The sequence below is a fragment of the Petaurus breviceps genome, unplaced genomic scaffold (assembly GCF_028583685.1).
Source record: "Petaurus breviceps papuanus isolate PSGF00001 unplaced genomic scaffold, PetGlider_PUasm1.0 174, whole genome shotgun sequence".
Classification (NCBI taxonomy): domain Eukaryota; kingdom Metazoa; phylum Chordata; class Mammalia; order Diprotodontia; family Petauridae; genus Petaurus; species Petaurus breviceps.
In genome coordinates this window covers 59143400-59155060 of record NW_027185761.1, presented here as the reverse complement: position 1 = coordinate 59155060, position 11661 = coordinate 59143400, and the positions used below count along the sequence as shown (strand labels likewise).

Sequence of the window (11661 nt, the reverse complement as noted above, 5' to 3'; positions counted from 1 at the left end):
GGACAGGGAGGCATTTGGATTTGATTTGATCATTGGATTTTTCATGTAGATTGGGTGGATGCACAGGAATTTTCCAGCTCATGATGAAAATGAGATAAACATATATTCTTGTCTCATCACAAGCAAATGTGTGAAGTCCACCCAAAATAAAATAAGCTTCACTCAGAAGGTCCCAGTGAATAAATACAGGAAACAAGCAGTTTTCCCCAAGTTAGCCACAAGGAGCAAGCAAAAGGAAGACGATGGATTAAAGGCCTGTCTTCAAACAAGTAAGGCATGAAAAAAGAATGTTGAAGTAAGCAACATAGATGGTGCCATGTTCTTATATCTGCCTGTCAATCAAATGAGTATTTATTTAAAGCACCCATTGTATGCCAAGCACAGAGATCCAGGGAATAAAAATATGGCAAGTAAAATGATCTCTACTCTTTTTTTGTAATGTAACATTTTGTTGGCATATTTTGTTTTACTTTCCAAACATTTCCAGATTATTCCCATTTCCCGAGAAGTCTTTTGCAAAACAACTAAGTGAAATGAATAATATGCTGTGATCTGATCTGTGCCTTGTATTCTTTAACATTCTTCTCAGTGACTCAGATAAAAGCATAGATGGTTTAGCCCAGTGGCAGATGACACAAAGCTGGGAGAGACAGCTACCACACTGGCTGATGGGGGAATTCGTTGGGCCAGAGCACTGACTGGAATCTAAGAAGATGAAAAAACGCAAGAAGTTTTGAATTATGAGAAAAAAAAAACATGTGGGTAGATTTTGTTTTTCTGTTGTGGATCTTTAATAGGGATAAATGTAAAGCATTACATTTTGATTCAAAAGCAGCTTCCCAAGTAAAAGAGGCAGGGAGAGACAGCAGTTGTTCTGATAAATACCTGGGGGGGAGGGGATAGAGGGCATCAAGCTCAATATCAATCAGCCCTGTCATATAGGAGACACCCCCCCCAAAAAAAAGCTGATGTGATTTTATCCTGCATCGAGAGGGGCAAAGCTACAAGGAATAGGGAGGTGATCATTGTGCTCTGGTCTGCCCTAGTAAGACCTCAACTGAAGCACTATGTTTACTTCTGGAAACTATGGTTTCAAAAGGTCATTAAAATATTCTGAGAAGGACAACAAGGGTGACAAGGGTCCTTGAGCCAATGACTTAGTAGACTCAGCTGAAGGGATGAAATTTAATGTAGGGAAGTGACCATTTTCTTCAAGTACTGGAAGGGCTGTCCTGTGAAGTAGTAGCTAGGCTGGTTCTATTTGGCCCTAGAGGGTGGAAGCATGAGCAGTAGGAGGAAGTGGTAAAGAGGCAAATTTGGACTTGATATGAAGAAGACCTGCCTAACCCAAGTTCACATTTGGCCTCAGACATAATATCTGTGTGACCCTGAACAAGTCACTTAACTTTTTTGCCTCTGGGGTTTTTTTCAACTGTAAAATGAGGATGATAATAGCACCTACATCCCAGGGTTGTTATGAAAATCAAATAAGGTGATTATAAAGCACTTTGCATAGCGTCTGACACAGATATAATTAGAGCTATTGTTCTTGTTGTCAAAAAACCTGTCAAAAAATGTGGTGCCTTGGGAAGTGCTGAATTCCACATCCTCAGAGGTCTCTAACTTGAGGCTGGTCAAGCACTTGTCAGATGTGTGACAGTAGGAATTCCCTTTGAATATGGGTTGGACCCCATGGCCACTGAGGTCCTTTCCAACACAAACATGCTGTGATTATAATTCTTTACTTGATCAGAAACATTTAAGAGCTAGGTTTTCAATATGCCTAAACCACTTGTAGCCAGTGTCATTATAATATCCTAACAATTGGGGGGGGGCAGAGCCAAGATGGCGGAGTAGAAACAGGACTTCCTCAGGGCTTTGGCTTCAACCTCCCCCAACTCAAAAGGTGACTCTGAAGAAACTCTGAAGCTACATAACCCACAAAATGACACAGACAAGCTAACCTCCCACTAAGGACAGCCCGACAAGCCATCAGAGAGCAGCCAGCACAGCGCTCTGGGAGCCCTAGGGTGGGCCTGACCAACCACTAGCTGGAGGGACTTCAGATCACCAGCACTTGATTACCAGGCAGGTTACAGAATTATAAACACATATAGGCTAAGGACACAGTGAGAGGTCAGTGCAGTGTGGACTTTGGGATCTAGTAGTTGGGAGTGCAGTCGGCCTCTGCACCTGGGGCGAGAAGCAGCTGAAGTGCCACTGCCCTGAAGCTGCAGCCACACATGGCTGCTTCAGCTCCTGGCCTGCAGATTATAAGGGTACCAAGCGACCAGTCTGAGGGATAATAACTCTTGCTTTAACCTGCTTGGATCTGGATTGCAGTCTAGGATAGAGGTCCTGGGGTGTGTGACCCGCTTGCCAGAGCATGTGAAGGCTTCAGAGAGGACACCCAACTAATGCCTTTGGCACCTGGGAAAACCTCAGCGATTGGGTCAAAGCTCTTCTGTCTGGTGGCAGAGTCCTCCTGTGGCAAAAAGCCCAAAAGTCAAGTAATTGAGTGGCAACATGAGTAAACGAGGGAAACAAAGCAAACAGAGGAATCCAACATTAGACTCCTATTTGGGGGACAAAAAGGATAAAAGTATGGAACAAAAGGAAGACAGTGAAGTCAGAACTCCTGCACCAAAAGCTTCCAAGAAAAATACAAGCTGGTTACAGACCATAGAGGACCTTACGAAGGATTTTCAAAAGCAAATAAGAGAAGTGGAGGAAAAATTGGGAAGAGAAATGAGAACGATGCAAGAAAATTATGAAATGAGAGTCAAAAATGTAACTGAAGAAAATGGCACTTTAAAAATAGACTAACTTAAATGGCAAAAGAGGCTCAAAAAGGCAATGTGGAGAAAAATGCCTTAAAAAGCCAAATTTGCCAGATGGTAAAAGAATCTCAAAAGCTCACTGAAGAGAATCATTCCTTCAGAATTAGATTGGAGCAAATGGAAGCTAGTGACTGTATGAGAAATCAAGATACTATTAAACAGATCCAAACAAATGAAAAAATAGAAGGCAATGTGAAACATCTCACTGGAAAAACCACTGACCTGGAAAATAGATCCAGGAGAGATAATTTAAAAATAATTGGACTACCTGAAAGCCACGATCAAAAAAAGAACCTAGAAATCATCCTTCAAGAAATTCTCAAGGAAAACTACCCTGATATTTTAGAACCAAAGGGCAAAATAGAGGTTGAAAGAATCCACCAGTTACCTCCTGAAAAAGATCCCAAAAAGAAAACTCCTAGGAATATTATAGCCAGGTTCTGGAATTCCCAGATCAAGGAGAGAATATTACAAGCAGCAAGGAAGAAACAATTTGAATTGTGGAAACACAATCAGGATAACACAGGATCTGGCAGCTTCTATTTTGAGGGATGGAAGAGCTTGGAATATGATATTCCAGAGGTCAAAGGAGCTGGGATTAAAACCAAGAATCACCTACCCAGCAAAAATGAGTATCAAGTTTGAGGGGAAAATATTGTCATTCAGTGGAATGGACTTTCCAGCATTCTTTTTTTTAAGAACAAGGCAATTTATTAAAGAATCTGGTGTGGTTTGTTTTAATGTTTCCTGTTGGCAGCTGCCAATTGCTGTCCAGCAATTCTGTCCAAGTCTCTCTGTCCCTGAGGTTTCAGTTTCCAACCCCCATCCTGGTCCTTCACCATCTTGAGCCCCTCCGGGGCCTGCAGGACCCTCTGGGCCATGCTTTTGGAGCCCCAGCTGAAGTAGCTAGGCATGACCTCATTGTGCTTGTGCCCCCCATAGATCTTGGTCATGGAGCCCCCACTGGTGCCACCGTGGAAGTACAGGTTCTGGGTGGTGGAGGCTGCCCATGTATAGAACCATTTCTCATAGTAGGGCGCCAGATCCTTATGCTTGGCCAGCTTGACCATGTCCACCCATATGGGGACTTTCAGCTTCCCTGACTTTTTCAGGAAGGAGGCTAGGGCCTGCATGAACTCCTACTGGTTCACGTCCTTCACCGTGACTCTGGGCATCTTGCAGGCTCCATGCAGCCAGCCAAGGGAAAACTTTCAAGCATTCTTGATGAGAAAAACAGAGTTGAATAGAAAATTTGATATTCAGATACAATAAGCAAGAGAAGCATAAGAAGGTAAACAGGGAAAAGAAATCATAAGGAACTTATCAAAGTTGAACTATTTGTATTTCTACATGGAAAAATGATCATTGTAACTGATGAAACTTTTCTCAGTATGAAAGTAGTTGAAGGGAATAGAAATACACACACATATGTCTATATAGTAGGGTATGAATAGGAAGGGATGATACTTAAAAGGTGAAATTAAGAGGTGAGAGAGGAATATAATAAGAGGAGATAGGGAGAGACAGAATGGGGTAAACTATCTCATATAGAAGAGACAAGGGAAAATGGTTGCAATGGAGGTGAAGAACAGGAAGGCAAAAAGGAATGGGTCAACCTTATTCTCATTGAATTTTCTTAGGGAGGGAATGACATACACACTAAATAGGGTATCTCACCCTACAGGAGAGTAGGGGGGAAGGGGATGAGAGGGGGGATGATGGAAGGGAGGGCAGGCTGAGGGGAGGGAAGTTGGAAGCACCCACTTTTGAAAAGGGACAGGATCAAAGTAGAGAATAGAACAAGTGGGAGGTGGGATAGGAGGGAGGGAAATGTAGTCAGTCTTTAACACTACATCCACTATGGAAATGTTTTGCATAGCTACACATATACAACCTATACTGAGTTGCTTATCTTCCCAGTAAGGGTGGGTGACAAAGGAGGAAGGGAATAAATCTGGAATTCAAAGTTTTAATATCAAATGTTTAAATATATACATATATACACACTATTATTAATATTATTTTACATGTAACTGGGATATAAGATATATAGGCACTGGGGCACAAAGATCCACCATGCCCTACTGGAAAGTTGAAGGGTGTATGGGAGAAGATATGGGAGAGAACAGATTGGAGGAGGGGATAACTAATGGGATCGCTATTTTGGGGGGTGGGTAGGGGAAAAACAGGGAGAAAATTTGTAACTCAAAATCTGGCGGAAATGAGTGACGTAAACCAGAATTTAATAAAGAATTTGATTTGAAAAAATATAATATCCTAACAATTTCTTGTAGCCTTGGGTATTTGAGAGAGCTAGGAGTGGAAGCAAATCACTTCTAAAGGACCTTTTAGCCCTTTACTATTACATAGAAATTATGTCTTCAAACTCTCTAAGCATCTTCTGTTCGTGCCCTCTCTTCCCCTACCCTTAGCACCAGGGATGACGAAAAGGGAGTTAATATGATCTTCCTCTCATAGCTAATGCTTTCTCCGATACTCTAATGGCTCTTCTTGGCTTCCATCGAGAGCTCAAAAAGATGTGGTGTATGAGGCCAGCCGACCTTTACCACCTCAGAACAGCAAGAAATGAGCCAAATAAAGTAAAAGAAAAACAAAAATGAGTGGAAAGGAAATCTCTACAGGGAAAGTATCAGAGAGATAAAAGAAAAAAACAAAGCAAGGGGAAAATCTAATCCAACCATAGCAGGGTTTAACTATGAGAGATATTTTGTTAGCATTTTCTTCCTCCTTAAATTACTTTGTATTTACTCTATATTTATCTATATAATACTGTTTCCCAAGAATAATGTAAGCTTCTTGAGAAAGATTGCTTCATTTTTTTTACTTTGTTCTTAGAACATCAGCTTATGCATTTTAAGGCTTAATAAGTGTTTTTCACTTGAAATAGTGTAGGGTGAAAAAAAAATACACACACACACATATGAAAGGAACAATCATGCAAAAGCTGCAAAAAAAAATGCCATACTGGAAAATGGAAACCACAAAGTGACTGAAAAGATAAATAAAATGACTGAAGAAAGAGATATTGGAACTTTTAAAGCAAAAGCAGGGTTTGCATGGTTTTTAAAGCAAAGTGAGTAGATAGAAAAATCAGAGCAACATATCTACAAGAAAAAGTTAAGAACTCAAAAAAGCAACCTAATACTTATTGATAAAAGAAAAAATCACATATCGTATTTTAGGAAATTGTAAAATAGATTTGTCCAGTACTGGTACTTAAGAACAAATTTGTAGGGCAATAGAATCCAAAAGACACTAAGACAACTTTTACATTTGCTTCCTTGAGAAATATAGTCACCAAGATCCAGAGGGTCTACGTCATAGAGAAAGTTGTTTTTACCGAGTTTTCAGAGAGGACCAATGACATTGCATGGTGATAAATTAGATTTAAGTGAGCTGGAGTTACACAAAGTTGTCAGTCTCACTCTATCTTTCAGAGTCATCTAAGTCTAGTGGCAAGATGAAAGTCAAGATGACTGGTGACATTGTCAAAGAGAAAATGTTACAAGTTGGTCAAACTCCAGCCCATATCCCATAAGGCTTCTCAATTGAAAAATAAATGAAAAGAAATCCTAGGGTTTAATACACAAAACAGAACAAACAAGAGAGAAAGAAAATATGGTTTGCATATGTCTCTGCCTGGGGTATGCTCCCTCCATATAAAGGAACTTTTGGAAGTTTACAGTGTCTCAGGGATCCCATAATTCCCCCAATGGCTATGTTACTATCCCTTGCTCCCACTCCTCAGAAGCCTAGAAAAATTAAAATTTTATTCCCATGTTTTCTCACTCCAGCAGGAACTCTCCAGAACAACCCAATTGTATTGCCCATCCATTTGGCCTCGGGGCTAAATTTCTGGTTAAATATGGGTGTGGTTAAAAAAAAGAGGAAAAAGGAATCAAGCTGTAGATACGTAACACATTACCTTCCTTTCTTCCTTCCTTTCCTCTTTCCTTCCATTCATCCTTCCTTCCTCTTTCTTTTTTCCTTGCATCTCACATTCTATCATTCTTTCTTTTTGTTATCTTTTATTTTATTTTCTTATTTTTCCATTCATGTTAAAATAGAATATATCAATAAATATTTCTTTTAAAATGTATTAAGTGAGATTGGCCAAAGAACAAGTCCAAATTTTGTTTTTCTTCTAGAATTTAGCAGGACATTTTTTACAAAGCATCCTTTCTTAACACAGTCTTTGGCCCATAATAGGGATTTAGTAAATGCTAGTTGACTCAACAGTAAATCATGGTCCTGAACACATAGAGTATTTCTCAACAACTAACCTGCTTGGGAAGAAAAGAAACAAAGTAGTGAGCCATACAGTCAAATAAATTGTCATGGCAACTATGAATAACTAGTTGATTTTGTGAGCAACAGCTATATGGTGATTTTTCAATTTTATTACAAAGCTAAACATGAGTGGAGAGAGAGACAAAAGTACAGAAGGTCAGGAGGATATATAAACAAGCAAAGATTCTGGTCTGTCTCTGTGGTGAAGAAAGCTAATCCATTATGTAATGACTACGTATGGTCTACAGAAAAGCAGAATGACAGAATGGTCGAAAAACTGATCTCAGAGTAAGGATGACCAAAGTCCAAGGCCTGCCTTTCAAGGCTCTGTGCCTGAAGACTAAGCCATGTCATCTCTCAATGAGTTGGTTCTGCCACTATAAATTAAAGATTAGGATTGAACTTCTTTGGTAAAGGCAATTGTCCAATTTCAGGTCTAGACCAAAATCAGCAGCAGCAAGGACAAAAGTACTGAAGTGCCATATGGAAATGTTGACTGAGCTGCCTAGAGTCTTTAACTTCTACTTTCTGAGCCATCCATAAGCCTAAGGTAATGAGTAGAGGGACCTGTTAATAATGATCCCAGCTCCATGGCCCTCTATTAAAAGATGTAACCCATTGCAATTCTCCTTATTCCAGTAAAGGGAAGTGTCATACATGAGGATGGAGGCACTATAGATCAATGTTCAAGTTGCACTAAGCTTCACTGGACTAGAGAATGAGACTTAAGGGGTCAGATGCGAATCTGCAGATGATTTACCAAAGGGCCCTTGCTACTCTCTGAACTATCACATTCACAGTGAGATTTCATGAGTCAAAGTTTTTAGAGCCAGAATGACCTTCAGGGTCCCTGTGATCCTTTGATAGCATCATAGATCTAGAGGTAGAAGCAACATTGTTGTTCAGTAATGTTCCACTCTTCATGACCCCAATTGGGGTTTTCTTGGCAAAGATATTGGAATGATTTGCCATTTCCTCCACCAATTTATCTTACAAATGAGGAAACTGGGACAAAAAGGGCTAAATGACTTGCCCAGGGTCACATAGTTATTAAGTGCCTAAAGCCAGTTTTAAACTCAGATCTTCCTAACTCCATGCTCAAAGTATATAGGAAGTTCAAGGAGGACTAGCCCCTCTGGTATAAATGTCTGCTGAGCCATTTTCAGGGCTGTTCATCCCCCTTTGGTGTCTACCTGACATTTACATACCTCTGGTCCAAAAGGCTATATCGCAAAAAGGCTTCACCAGGTTGGGGGTGACCAACAGGTCTCAAACCCATTGGTGTGTCAGAGGACATCTACCCTAAGCATGTGAAGACTTCCCCAGGCAGAATGGGCAGATGAGAAGAATTTGTCCCAACAGCCATGAAGGTGACTGAAGAAGGGACTGTGGAGTGCATAGAGCTTGGTCAGACGTGGAAGACACCAAAGTCATCCACCGCATCCTGGGTCATCACCAGGCATCTTGACTTTTGTCTTGCCACTGGACTTCAATGACTCTGGTACTTAAGTCCAATTCACCCTTGAGTCAAGACATCATCCTGTGATGTCATTGGTCATCTTCAAAGACAAAGGACAAAAACAAGTTCAAATCTATCATGTAATGAATAAGAAAAGTGAAACTGAGGTCACAATAGTGAATGACAGAGCTATAATATAGCTGAGATTTATATGACACTTTAAACGATGTGCAATACTTTGCAAATATTATTTGTATTTCACAACATCTCTGGGAAGTAGCTGCTATTCTTATCTCTATTTTATAGATGAGGAAACCAAGGGAGACAATTTAGTGATCTGCCCAGGGTCACACAGCTAAGAAGTGTCTGAGGCAGGACTTGAGCTCACATGAATGAGGAGGAGGAGAAGCACAAAGCATTATTATCATAAGCATTTATATAGAGATTTAAATTTTGTAAAGAATTATAAATATTATCTTATTAATAATTAACTTATTAATCTTCTCAAGAACCCTGTAAGTCAAGTGATATTATTATCTTGGTTTTGCAGATGAAATTCAAGCTAAAAGAGGTTAAATGACTTTCCCAAATTAGTTTCTAAGATAGGATTTGAACTCATTATTTTTATGGTTTTCTATAGTAAGTGAGTTTGCCTTCACCATAGGTCTTTAAACAAGGGCTGGCTGACCACTCACTCACTATATAGGATGTAGAGGGAATTCTTGTTCCAGTACAGTTTGGACCAGTTAATTTCTGAGATTCCTCACAAACCTAAGAATAAGTGACCCTGTGGCCAGAAAACTGTTTATCAAAATTCATCACACTTGAGTTAGCTTGTGATGACCCTTGAACTTTCTTTTGGACTGTCTGCCAGCCAGAAGTCTAGGAAACAGTGCTAAGTACCTACTTCCTGCTCCTTCTATTTCATTTCCTGCCCTAACTCTTCCCTTTCCTTCTTAATTAACCACTTCTATCCAATAAATTGCCAAAGTCAATCCTATCCCAACCTCCATCCACCCACCTCCAGTAATTCACATCACCACTCAGTTATTTGACAGTAATAATGATGTCTCCTCACTTTGATGTACTTATGATAGTATTAGAGTGGTCAGCATTCAAACTGTCTTCTGTCTTATCTTGTACCGATTCATGATTTTCCATAAACCTCCAATGAGAGTCTAGTCAAAATGCAAGACAACTTCCTCTCACTCTTTTCATATTTCATAGGCAGGAATGAAGCACTTGCTCTATCCATCTGTCATCTTCTACTTTTGCAACCTGGCTGGCATTGTCTTCTTGCCATTTCAATGTGTCTTTGATAATGTCTTTCCTCTACTTGTCCTATATGTCATTATTGGTCACATACTGCCCTTGTACAGCTGTACCTAAAAAAATGCTACTGAATCAGAAAATTTCATTCATCACCCATTGTCTGACTAGCAAAGGTCAAAGTCATTTACTTGGCATTCAAAGCCCTTCACAATCCTGTGCCACCTCACATTTACAGTTAGGGTCTAGTTTGGGGAAGAGACTAAATTGGCATAGGGCTGTGTATGTGTATGTATTGTCAATGTCAGTTATGTGTAGTCCACAGTGGTATGTCTGAATGTGACTCACGGCAAGGCATGAATAAATATCTCTAGAGTATCCTCTGCCTGCCCTTCTCCAAAAGATACTTGGATTGTCAGGAGGGAAGTGGATGTTGGTGCCACATGGTTGGCCACCTTACTCTTCTCAAAGAGAAGATGCTGAGCTAGAATTGTATACACACTCAAATACATACACATTTATACATATACACATATATACATACATACATACATATACACACATATACATACACACAACTATGTGTGTGTGTGTGTGTGTGTATATATATATATATATATATATTGAGCCGCTGAGTATATTTGTTTGGGTTACATAATTTTTAGGTTTAAGATGAGCTCCTAATTACTGTCTCTTAATGGGGAAAAAGTGCCCTTAAGCTAGAAGGCTTGATTGTCTTCTCACTGAAAAAAAGTTATATAAAGAGGAATATTAAATAAATCCATTTATCAAAGCTAATAGGAAGCAGGAATAAGAGAAACTGTACACATGAGACTATAGCAGACAATATACAGAGAGAATGAGTTCTTCCAATAGGAGTGAGATATCTTAGTTCAAACAAGATATACAATCCCAGTCCTCACTAAAAGAGAAATTACCTAAAGTCTCTAGTGAAGTAAGCTATGGATAGAGACAACATTGAGGTGCTAGCTCCTCTGCATAGCTAATCTAAGTTTCCAGGGACCAGTGTAGTGAGTATGATGGCAGGAGTGAATAATATTTGGAGAATGTTGATTTCAAGGGGGGATTCTTTGAAATGGCCTTTCTACAGAATGTTGAAGATCCAAAGAAAGTCTCTAGGGTAGCCATTTTAAAAATAGGCATCAAGGCTTCTCACCAGCAAGTTGGTCATGAAATGATGGTTTGGTTTTTTTTTTCCTTAGGCCACAATAACCTATAAAAGACAAAAAAAAGGTAATAGTTCTTTGTGTCTTCATCCCTTCCCACTTTCACAGTGATGGTGGTGAAGTGATAGAAATTCTAAGTTTATGATCCTTTATAAAATGTTGTGTGTGTGTGTGTTTCCCTCCATTGGTTAGAGACAAATTTCCCAAAGATGAAGGGAGCCATCATTCCTAGGATCAGGGAGACAATACTCCTACATCACTTGACGTTGGTAATGTCCAATCTGCAGTCTGATGCTGAGTTCTAGATGCCACATTTTTTTACATTTTTAATCCTTTCTTTACAGGTTTACCTAGACCACTTTTGATTAAGAAAACTGTAGAAAGTTAGTAACTGCCACAAGTTAACACCAGGAGGTGGCCCCTGTCAATTTCCCAAAGAGTCCTGGCTGCTGAGTGTTGGAAATGCGCTGCTCCGGGGCTCCACTCGCCCTGCTCAGAATCAGTCACGGAAGATTTAGTCCACGGGCTGCTTTTCCCCGTATTTCTTTGTAAACTCCTCAGCATTCTTACAGAATTTTTTACGGTCCTTAGAGTA

At 39.8% G+C, this 11661-nt stretch overlaps 1 pseudogene; it reads right to left on the bottom strand.

Moving 5' to 3' along the window:
- Window positions 1-2161: 2161 nt before the first annotated feature.
- On the bottom strand, window positions 2162-4015 carry LOC138158499 (uncharacterized; annotated as a pseudogene).
- Between the last annotated feature and the right edge of the window lie 7646 nt (window positions 4016-11661).